This window comes from Varanus komodoensis, unplaced genomic scaffold (assembly GCF_004798865.1).
Source record: "Varanus komodoensis strain SLA01 unplaced genomic scaffold, ASM479886v1 scaffold1, whole genome shotgun sequence".
NCBI classification, from domain to species: domain Eukaryota; kingdom Metazoa; phylum Chordata; class Lepidosauria; order Squamata; family Varanidae; genus Varanus; species Varanus komodoensis.
This window is the reverse complement of record NW_025335268.1, coordinates 128,344,926-128,355,236: the sequence shown is the minus strand read 5'-3', so window position 1 is coordinate 128,355,236 and position 10,311 is coordinate 128,344,926. Positions and strand designations below refer to the sequence as shown.

Here is a 10,311-nt window from a genome sequence, read left to right as displayed (position 1 = left end):
TTTTGTGGTCCCTGACGCTGGAGAAAGTGTATCATGCAAATACAGTTGTAAATGCATAGGCTCTGTTCTGACCTTCATATGAAAGGGAGCAGACTGAAGCCAGGGATAGCATGCCCAATCCCATTTTTCTCTCTGTGTATTTGAACAAAGGGCAAAGTGTCTTTCAACCTGTAGGTGGCAAAGATGTTGCCAAGATGCAAAGGATTTATCTTACACTGAGTTAGGCCATTGATCTATCTAGCCCACTGCCTTCCGTACACTGACTGGCAGCAGCTGCCCACGGTTTCAGGAAGGAGTCTTTCCTAGTCCTATCTGAATTTGGGACCTACTACAGTATATGCAAAGCATGTGCTCTATTGGTAGCTGCATTCAGTGATGCCTTTCTAAAAAATGAGCTTCTGCAGTTCAAGGCCACATCTTATGGCCAGTAGTGCAGTTAGGTAATTTTAGACATTAGTTCTTTGGAGAGTGGAGCTTCTTTAGATAGGAGTATGGATTACTCTGCTGTCTTTGAAGCATGGTAAGCCAGCCCTGCTGTATTTGGGGACCTTCAAGCTTATTCTGTGGAGGAGGCCTTGGTCTTCTTCCCCAAAGTCCTGCCCTGACAGCATCACTACTTAGAACCTGAAAACTGTTGCTCTGGTTCCAGACATGTAATTGCACTCAGAGGTAAGGGAAAGGCTTTGTGCTGGGACTTGGAGGCATTTCTGTTGCTCCCTGATGATCTCTGCCTCAAAAGTGAGGCCTGATTATGCTAATCTCTGAGGATGCAATCCTGGCGTGTATTTCAAAATCTGTCAGACTGCTTGACAGTGTCCGACAAACTATTTTCTAAACAGATGCTGAACTTCATATTGTTTCACTTGGTGCTTTCACTGGAAAGGAAGTCTGTTTGCATAGGGCTAGAATGGCTCTTGAGTAAACTTGCCTAGGATGATGCCACACTGTGCCACTGCAGCAGTAGGTGTTCCAAAGCTCACTGTTCATCACAGCCCATTTCCTGAGCAGGTTGCAGGTTGTTTTCAGTACTACAGTGCTGTCTGTTTCATTGCAATCTTTCCCTGGAATCAGGTTTTAGTTTCTTTGGGCTGAATAGCTGGATTTTACGTGCAATGCTTGGCCCTTTTCTCTTGTGTGTTCCTTTTGTATAAATGTGGGAAAGAGCATCTGTATGTGCAAGGATAAGTCAAATCTCTGGACAGTCATAGAAATAGCCCAAAACCTATAAAAGAGCAACACTGTTACTGCCTAGAGTGCATTGGAAAGATGGTTACACCTGCCAGTGTCCCTACAACAGTTTCCACTAGAAAAGATGCTGCTGCACTCCAGCTCCCATCATTCCCAGCCAACCTGGCCAGTGGTGAGGGGTGATGGTAGTGGTATTTCATCAACATCTTCTGAGTCCCAAGGTTTCCCACCCCTGCACAAGAACCCCTGACCTATTCATGTATTCCTCTATTCCATTTCTATGTCATCCAACAGCTAAAGCAATCTGGGTAGTTCACAAAAATTACAAAGGAAACAAACAAACAAAAACTTTAACATACAGACTGTTAAAGCAATGTAAAATAGCTTTTAAAAAGTTGTGGAAAGGCACCTGGACCTGATAAAACAATTTAATATCATTTGCCATCAAATGTCCCTGCGTAGTTTTCTATGTTTAAGCAACCATCTATTTAAAAAAAGTTTAACCCTGCATTGTCGAAGTAGTAGCCAGGCATATGGAATTAGCCTTGTGCATGGAATGTGACTACACATTTCTGTGAATTTCTTTTTAATTCTACTGTCCCACTGCAGGTCAGAAGCTATCTTCTGAATAGTCTAGAAAAAACAAAAGAATCTGGGGTGTTCATGCCACTGTTCCTTTCTCCACAGCAATTAGACTTCAAAAGTCTCCCCCTGGCACCAGTGGGGAGGGGATTTCAAAGGCATGGGGGAGAAATGCAGGAAGTTGTAGCCAGAAACCCTCCCCACTGCAGGCTTTGCAGCCCACCCACAATCACAGCTACCACCATCACATTCCTCTGCACTATAATTTGCCTTGGGGGAAGCCTTCTGTTGAAACCAGTGGAAGGCTCTTTGTAAGCCTAATTGCAGCACAGGTGAGTAGGCGATTTAGTATGAAGGTGGGTGCAAGGGTGGGATCTGTGAGAGAAAACGGTAAGTATGTCTGTGAGTGATGTGCGAGTACAACTGCATTATGAGTGTGCAAATGAATGAATGAATGAATGAGCAAAGAGATGGGCGTATGGAATGTGTGAACGTGTGTGTGTGTGAATGAAGCATGCTGTGTGTGTGTTATATGAGAATGGCTGTGTGGATGCTGATGACTGTTTATAAGTGTGTGTGTGTGTGTGTGTGTGTAAGTTGGGTGTCCATGCCCAGTGTGACTGTAGCATTGTCCACATTTTGCAGGGTAGGGTGGCATTTACCTCTTGGAAGGCTCCCAGAGACTGAAAAAGCCTTTCCCCCCTAACCCTGTTGCCAATTAAGTTAGTATGCTTTACAGGGGAAGATTTTGATAACCTACATGAATTTAATTCTGCTTCTCTCCAGTGTACTAACTGGAATTGGGAAGATGAGCAGAAGCAAGTGGGTAGAGGCAGAAAAGCCCTCGCTTCCCTCTAAAGAGGGAAGGAAAACCTGAGAGGAAACACAGACTAGAAAGTTACTGGAGAAGGCTGTGTCTGGGAATGGGTAAGAGTGCATCTCAGGCATGTCTGCTTCCATTAAGGGGGAATCCAAGTCAGTCTTCTAGTCTTGTGCCCTGCAGAAGTGTTGATTGCAGTACCCATTATTCCCAGCCAGCTAGGAATGATGGGGGTTATAGGCCAACGTTTCGTCAGAGCACCAGCTTGGGGAGGCTGGGTTCTGCCAAAAAGCCCTGTGCTTTGAGGGTGCCCAGAGGCTGCTGCTGCTGCGTTGCTACAGGGATCTTTTCTGGTGGTGTGATTCAGTTCCAAGGTTTGATGGGGTGAGGTGCGTGCACATGTGCATGTGTGTGCATGAGAGAGAGAGAAAGAGAGAGAGTGCAAGCTCAGACAAAAAAGAAAGGGGAAGAAAACGCAGATGTAATTCTTCAGATTGCAGTAACACCCAAACCTCAAAGTAGCATTTGGTAAATTTGGGGGTGGGGGTGGAGGAGAGGGGTGGTAGAAAAGCATTACCAATGACTTTTTCATATACATGTTACAACTGAACACGTTCCCCCTCTGATGCTCTAACGTGCAAGTCATAGATGCAAAGCTCTGCAAGGCGAGGTGCATGGGGCTTGCAAGGGGGTAGCGCGCTGACGAAGCATCTTTTCCTCTTCGGGTCAGGAAGAGTTAATTCTGCTCCGGTACTATTTACTCCTTGCGCTAAATGACAGCTCGAGCATCACGTGATGTTTAAATCCCCCCGAGAGCGCATGGAGCATGCCCAGCTCTGGCTCCTGGGGAAGGATGCCGGATCCAGCAGCAGTAGCAGCTGCATCTTCTTTTTCTTCTTGCCCTGTTGAGCCCTGTTGATGAATGGGAAGACAGGGGAAGATTGTGATGAGTGATTAACAGTGAAGGCGAGGAGCGGACGAGCGAGAAAGCAAGGGAGGGAGGTGGCGGGCGCAAAAGGTTGTAGGCAGCGAGAGAAGAAAAGGCTCCTCGGTGGAGGCAGCAGCGTTGGCACGGGAGGTCATTGCCATGGCTTGGAATCTGCCCACCGGGAGACGCACCACACGGAGCCGTTGCACGGTGAGTCTACGCCTGCCTGCCCGCCTGCCTGCCTGCCCGCCTGCCTGCCCTCTCTCCGCCACCCCCCCCACTCTCTCTCGACCGTGTTGAAGAAGCTGGACTCTTGCGTTGGTGCAAGCAGCCAGGCAGCCTTTGACAGGTGCCCTACCACACTACCGCTCTGAGGCTTCACGAGCGAGGAGGCAGCTTCGAGCCAGGGCAGAACGACAAAAGCAGCTCAGGCTGGAGACTTCTTTGGCTTCTTGCAAAGGGGGGAGGAGGAGGAGGAGGAGGAAGAGGAGGAGGGAGAGGAAAGAGAGGCACCTAGATGGAGGAGGGCATGCTTGCATTGCAAACTGCCTCCCCCTCCGGCTGTATTTTTTCTACTTTGGATGGATGTGTTCGTGTGGCGTGGCTCGAACACTACTGAGCCTGGGCTGAATGTGCAAGAGCGTGTGCAGTCCTGCCGCTGGGCAATGCAGTGTCTGCTCATTCATGGCTTGCAGGGGGCTCAGCAGCTCCCCTGTCCCACATGGGTGTGTGTACGTGCCTGGAGCTGGAATGGGGAGGTGATGGCAGACTCTTGGAACTGTGGTATCTCCTGCTGCAATTCTGGTGTGTGGGAGACTGGTTTGGTGAAGCCAGTGCATGGGGCATTCGGCAGCTGCTGCTCAGGCTTCCCAAAAGCTTCCTGAGTATATGTGCCTGAAAATGGGAGAACACCTGGCAACTTGGAGGAGAAATCAGGTTATGGCAGCTAGACCATCCTTCCCCAATTCCGTGCCTTCCAAACGTGTTAGACCACAGCTCCCAGCTCCCCCACTGGTTGGGAGATGCTGGGATTGTAGTCTGACACATCTGGAGGGCACCAGGCTGGGGAAAGATGGGATGGACCATAGAACCCTGTGATGCAGATTCTGCTGGGAAACATCTTTAGTGTGCATGCAGAGAAAACTGAAGCAGAGAGTGGCACAAACAAGCCATGCCAAGAAACTAATGGAGACACTGGATGGGGTTTGGGGCTGCACTGCTACGGGATTACACTTGCACACTTACCTTGGAGTAAGACCCATTGAGCACTTGTAAGTAAGCACATATATGATGGAGCGCTAAGGCCTGTGTTCTCTTTGCGCTGTGTATGCACATGCATTGCATCGTCTCTGTCAGAAGACTGAGGAACATGCAAGTTGGTGTGCCCCCCCCCCAGCAGCTGTGAGTGCTCGCGTCATAATAAGGATCTAGGGAGAGTGGTGTTTTCTTTGTGGAATCAGGTCTATTGATTGGCAATAGGTTAACTTTGCTTTTCATTCATCAAAGATCCTATATTCAAAGATTAAATTAATAGGCCATTTTCCATTTAAAGGACTACACACCACTTTTCTCAAGCTATGATATACATCTCAAACTGGTGTGTGTGTGCACGCGCGCGCGCGCATGTATGTAGGATGCAAGGGAAAATACAGGATTCATTACATCATGGTTTATAGCAGTTTTCCTTGCTAGCAGGAGTCTCCGTATTGTAACTCCTTGGGGAGGAAACCCTGTATGGGTCTGGTTTTTATAATGCTTTCGTTGAGCATATGAGACATGAATAATGTGTTGCAAGATCCTATTTTGTTGTTATCGCTGTCCACTCCTGGCTGTATTTCCATGATGCATCATTTGCCTGACCACGAGAGGACATACATAATTCCCACTTATGGCAATGCACTAAGAGCTGCCCATTGTTCAGTTCTTACAAGCGCCTGATTGAATGTTGGTGCGTTAATATGAGCGGTGCCACTAGGACTGACGGAAACTCTTCTACTTCAGCAAATCAAGCTGCCTTGAAAGGGTAGAGACTCTTTTAGTTCTGGTCTATGGCAGCCTGGTCCTGATGTGGGATCTTGGTTCTGTTCCTCTTGTCATCGTGAGTTCACAGTGCCCGGCGTTCCTTGATCATTGTTGGGTTGCAGTTTTGACTTGGAGACTTGCACCCAGCCCAGGCTACAATCCATGGGGTTAGAGGCTCAAATCCTATCCCTGGGTTGCTGCCTGCTCCCTATTCTTTCTTGCATCACCAGCAGAAATCAGTTTGATCCCTTGCTTCTTGCAGCAGCAGCAAACAGCTCTAGTTCATATCTGCTATTATTAGAGATCCTTAGCAAGCTTACATAGACTAATTCACAAACCAGTTAAGCAGGGATACCGATAAGCTGATTTAGCTCCTTTATGCATTTTAACACTCCTGTCCTAAAAGCATTACTTGGAAGAAATACTGATTGTAGTGAGGCTTGCATTTGTTCAGTCAGGATGAGGTAATAATAAATATGCTTCTGTCCAAGTAACTGCTTTGTGGATCATGGCTCTAACGGCCTGATAAATGCAACTATGCTAATAGGGTAATGCAGGCTGGCGAAGTCAACTTCAGTCTATTATTCTGAGCTTGTCACTCAGTAAACTCTTTATCATGCAGCTATTAAACCCCAAGCAACATGTTTTGATCCATCAGAGGTGGTTTGTCTAACATGCATAATCAAGTCAGTTAAATCTTGATGTTTGGGGGCCTTATCGTGTTTGAATGAATTTTAATGTTGTGGAATGAAATGAAATTGATAGCCCCAGTCTTGGAATGCTGTTTTTAACTTCTCTGCCAGGTATATCTCAGCATGCTTGTGAACCATCATTTGTGTGATTGCCTATGGTGAAGAATATATAGTTTCCAGGCAACCAGGCAGAGAAACTTTGAACAAATGGAAAAGGGTAGTTTGTCAGTGTGCCACAAAATGCCAACATGGTATATGTGGGCAGGCAAGCTCTTCTCTCTCTCTCTCTCTCTCTCTCTCCCTCTCTCTCTTTCTTTCTTTCTTTCTTTCTTTCTTTCTTTCTTTCTTTCTTTCTACACTAGTTATTTTTGTAGACTTATTTGCAACTGCTGAGGCCCAAGCCACTATTAGCATTAAAAAAAATGGAGGATGAAAGGGGCGGAAGGCTAAACAATAAGAGCATAGCTTGCTTTCTTGGAGAAAGGAGATAGTGGTGGCCAGGCACCTTCTCCTCTGTCCTTAAAGAGAAATCGTAAATGAAATGGCTACACTGCTCTTTCTTACTTTTCAGTAATAGTGTTGAGGGATGATTTATTCTTTACTTCCTTTCGAGTGTGGTTGAATCTTTTGAGGATAAAGCTATGGACATTAACCAAACCTAGAAAGAGCAAACATGGGTTGAGATGATATCTTTTTGAATCATTTTTGAATCCCATGGTTGAAATATCCTTGTTCTTTAGGCCTTAACTTTACCACCCACCTCCATGACTTAAGAAAAAATATTTTTTCCTGTGCTGTTAAATGTATGTACTGTTTTCTAATGTTCTTTTAAACTGTGGCTTTCACTTAAAATATAAATATATAAAATATATACAAAATCACACAAATTATAAGTGTATGTCAACAATTATAAACCAACAAACTTACTGCAGGCATCAGACTATGCCATAAAAAAGTTTTTTGGAATAAACTTCTCATCAAGCAGCATCTAAAAATAGGAAGAGAGAAAACTGCTGGACTTTCCCCAGGAAATAATTCCATTATTGTAGCGCCATCCTGAGAAGTTCCTGTCTCTGGTACCTACCAATCAGTTCTTAACTAATGACGGGCCAGAGAACAGGGCCTCTGCTTCTGGTAAGCAGGCTCAGGCCTGTTTTCTTCATGCCATGATGGCATAGCTTGGGTTGTGGGATATACTGGATTCTTGGGGGAATAAGATCCTTCTGTCTTTGCTGGGACAGACAGAAACAAAAGGATTCCTGGAATTTTGAAAAAAATCCTGTCGACCATGTGATACCTATTTTTTGTATGTGTAAGAACTGACAAACTTGGATAGCTCCTAGAAATTACGGCAGAGAACTGAAGTTTTAGGGGCTTTTATAGGCTGTCCTTTAATCATAATCATGTGCCTTGAACATCATTTATTTTGTATGATCCAGGAATCCTTTTTGGAGCTGTTTTCCCCCTTATCTGTCACTGCCACCAGAGAAAGCATGTTTGCTCATTAGCTTGGTGATTTTAAGGGTTTCTACTTTCACCAAACCTTTTCTAAAGCAATTTGTCTCTTGAGGAAGCCCTGTGGGTTTGCAGCACAACTCCTTGCTTATTATGCAAGATTCTCTCTCTCTCTCTCTCTCTCTCTCTCTCTCTGTGTGTGTGTGTGTGTGTGTGTGTGTGATGGGGGGGGCGGGTGGTGTCATTCATGCTTTTCCAGATTGGGTGTGGGCCAGGATTCTTGGGCTTCAATGTTGTCTATCACCACACTGAGAGTTTGCCTGTGCAATGCTCAGTACAATAACATTGGGCAAGAGACCTTTGCCATTACTGATCCACTTACTGAAGAATCTAGATAAGCCTCCAAGGAGGTCTGGACTTCCCCAGCACACAATTTGAAAGTGGCTCGGTTGGTGTGTGACTCTGCAATGTGGTGTGATCTCTGAAAATGACATCTGCCCCTCGACCCAGAATGCCTCAAGCTTGTCATTTATCTCTGCTAGGCTTGGCTTACCCTGTGCCAGATGGTGGCTATAATGACTGAATAATCCATCCAAGTAGATCAGGGAGTCAAGTGAAACAGAGGATGGCAGATTCTGGCTGAAGCTCTTCAGAAAACACACATACGCGTGCATGCATGCGCAGACACACGCGCGCGCACACATGATTGTATTTATACTCTCCTTGAGGATTTGATGTGGTTACGATGCTGGATGCTGCCTCACTAATGCAAGTCTTATGTCAGCTGTTGATAGGAGAGAAGGGATTTTGGGCTCACAGGAGGAGCTTGGGGATTCTGGAAGAGGGGACAAGGCCTGCTGGAGAACCTGGATGGGGACCTCCCATGGGCTGTATCCAGGCCACAGATCAAAGTTTCCCCCTCCCTGAATAAGCATTAATCTTGTTCTGAAATCCACTTTAAAGGAATTCTGTAGCAGAGGACCAAAAATGTCTTCCCTGCTGAAAAACTAGAAATGCCTAAAAGGGTTTGAGGAAGCATCCTTGTAGGCTGACAGAGAAGACAGGATTCTTTTGGGGATGGGATTTGGAGAAAGACATTCACACTGAGTTTGTTATTGTTCAGCTGGTCTGCGGCTTGGTATTAATGAACCCCCATTGGCTTTCTATGTAGGTTGAAATGGCAGCAGAATGGGCCCCATAGGAAACATAAGATGTTTTTCATACAGATACAAAAAACAAAAACCCAACCCCAAACTGAATTAATTACCCCCTGCTTTCCCAAATAGGCTTAGAACTGTCAGAACTAATTTTCCCATCTGGGGCTTGTAATGCATGGCGTCCTCAGAGGGAGGATATTGTCTTGTGGGGAAGGGAGGTTTGTACAAGGACTAAGATGCACTTGTTTTACCCACCCCCTCTCTCTCCTGGCCCCTTGTCATTTTGGCTACTATCTTGGAAAGGCATTATTCTGCCTCAAGAAAAGCAAAATAAGGACAGAGCTGTGTGATGAATGGCTCTCAAACAATTGCTGTCCCGGCAGCCTGCCAAGCTATTTAAGCCCAATAATAATATAGTTCAACAAATCTGAAGCCACCTTAAAAAAGAGCATTTTAGCTTGCTGACAGGCTCACATATTTAGTGCTTTCTGCTTAATCTCCCTGAGATGTTTACAGGCAATATAGAGTACATTGGACTGTACATCTAACCTATTCCATCCAGTAGAGGGCAGTGGTAAGCATGCTTGAGTCCTTTCGTATAGGCCCTACTCTGTAGCTCAACTTTCCTCCGTCTTGTGCCATCTAGATGTTTAGGACTTCGGCTCATAGTAGCCCACCTAGCATGGCCAATGGCGGAGAGGCCTGGAAGTGTTGTGCAAACCAGTTGGAGGGCAGCGGGCTGTGAAGGCTGTTGTATAGGATGCAGTAGTTCTGCTTCTGCCGCAGAGTCCACTCCTAGAGTGACATTGGAAGCATTCTGTCAAGCCCATGACATCTGCACTAGGAGATACTCCCGGGTTCTATATTATTGTGCATGATTTTCAGAATCTCTACGTAGCCCCCAGGAGAGGTCATCAGAGGAGCTAGAATGGTGTGTCATCTGAGGCTGTGCAGATAACCAGTACCTAGTTTCAGAAATGGGCTGGGTGAGAGCCAATAAACTCAAGCTGAATTTTGACAAGATGGTGGCACCGTGGGCAGAGGGTTCCTCAGCAGTGGTATAGTGGAGCCAGGACTTGTAGGAAGGCAGTCTTAGGAACTTATTAATTGCAGGAATGCCCCATCAGAATTCTCTGTTCCTTCTGAGCCTAGCTCCAATGAGTGTGTGTCAGGTTAAGGGATATTTATTTTTCCAGCCATGTGGATTTGAAAAATGTCTTAAATTGCTATATGCTTATAGTTGCTTCCTCCTTTCTTTGTTAATGCTTTTTGGTTTGTTTCTATTTAATATTATGGTTTTATTAAACCCTGTAGTGTTTTATGCTATAAGTAATTTATTATTTATATTTTCTGTTCACCACCGTGGAATCTATGGAAGGAAGGGCAGTAGGTTTTACATGTTTTTAATAAACAAGTAAATAAGCTGAATGACTGCTTTTTAAATTTTCTGTTGACTATCTAGTCCTA

General features: G+C 45.5%; 1 protein-coding gene across 1 annotated transcript in view; it reads left to right on the top strand.

Annotated features, from left to right (window-relative positions):
- Positions 1-3,470: 3,470 nt before the first annotated feature.
- PLEKHA6 (pleckstrin homology domain containing A6) overlaps positions 3,471-10,311 on the top strand; it is a 203,664-nt gene continuing 196,823 nt past the window's right edge. The window contains exon 1 of the mRNA XM_044445554.1: positions 3,471-3,728. The gene's annotated coding sequence lies outside the window, so the exon portion shown is untranslated. The remainder of the gene's footprint in view (positions 3,729-10,311) is intronic.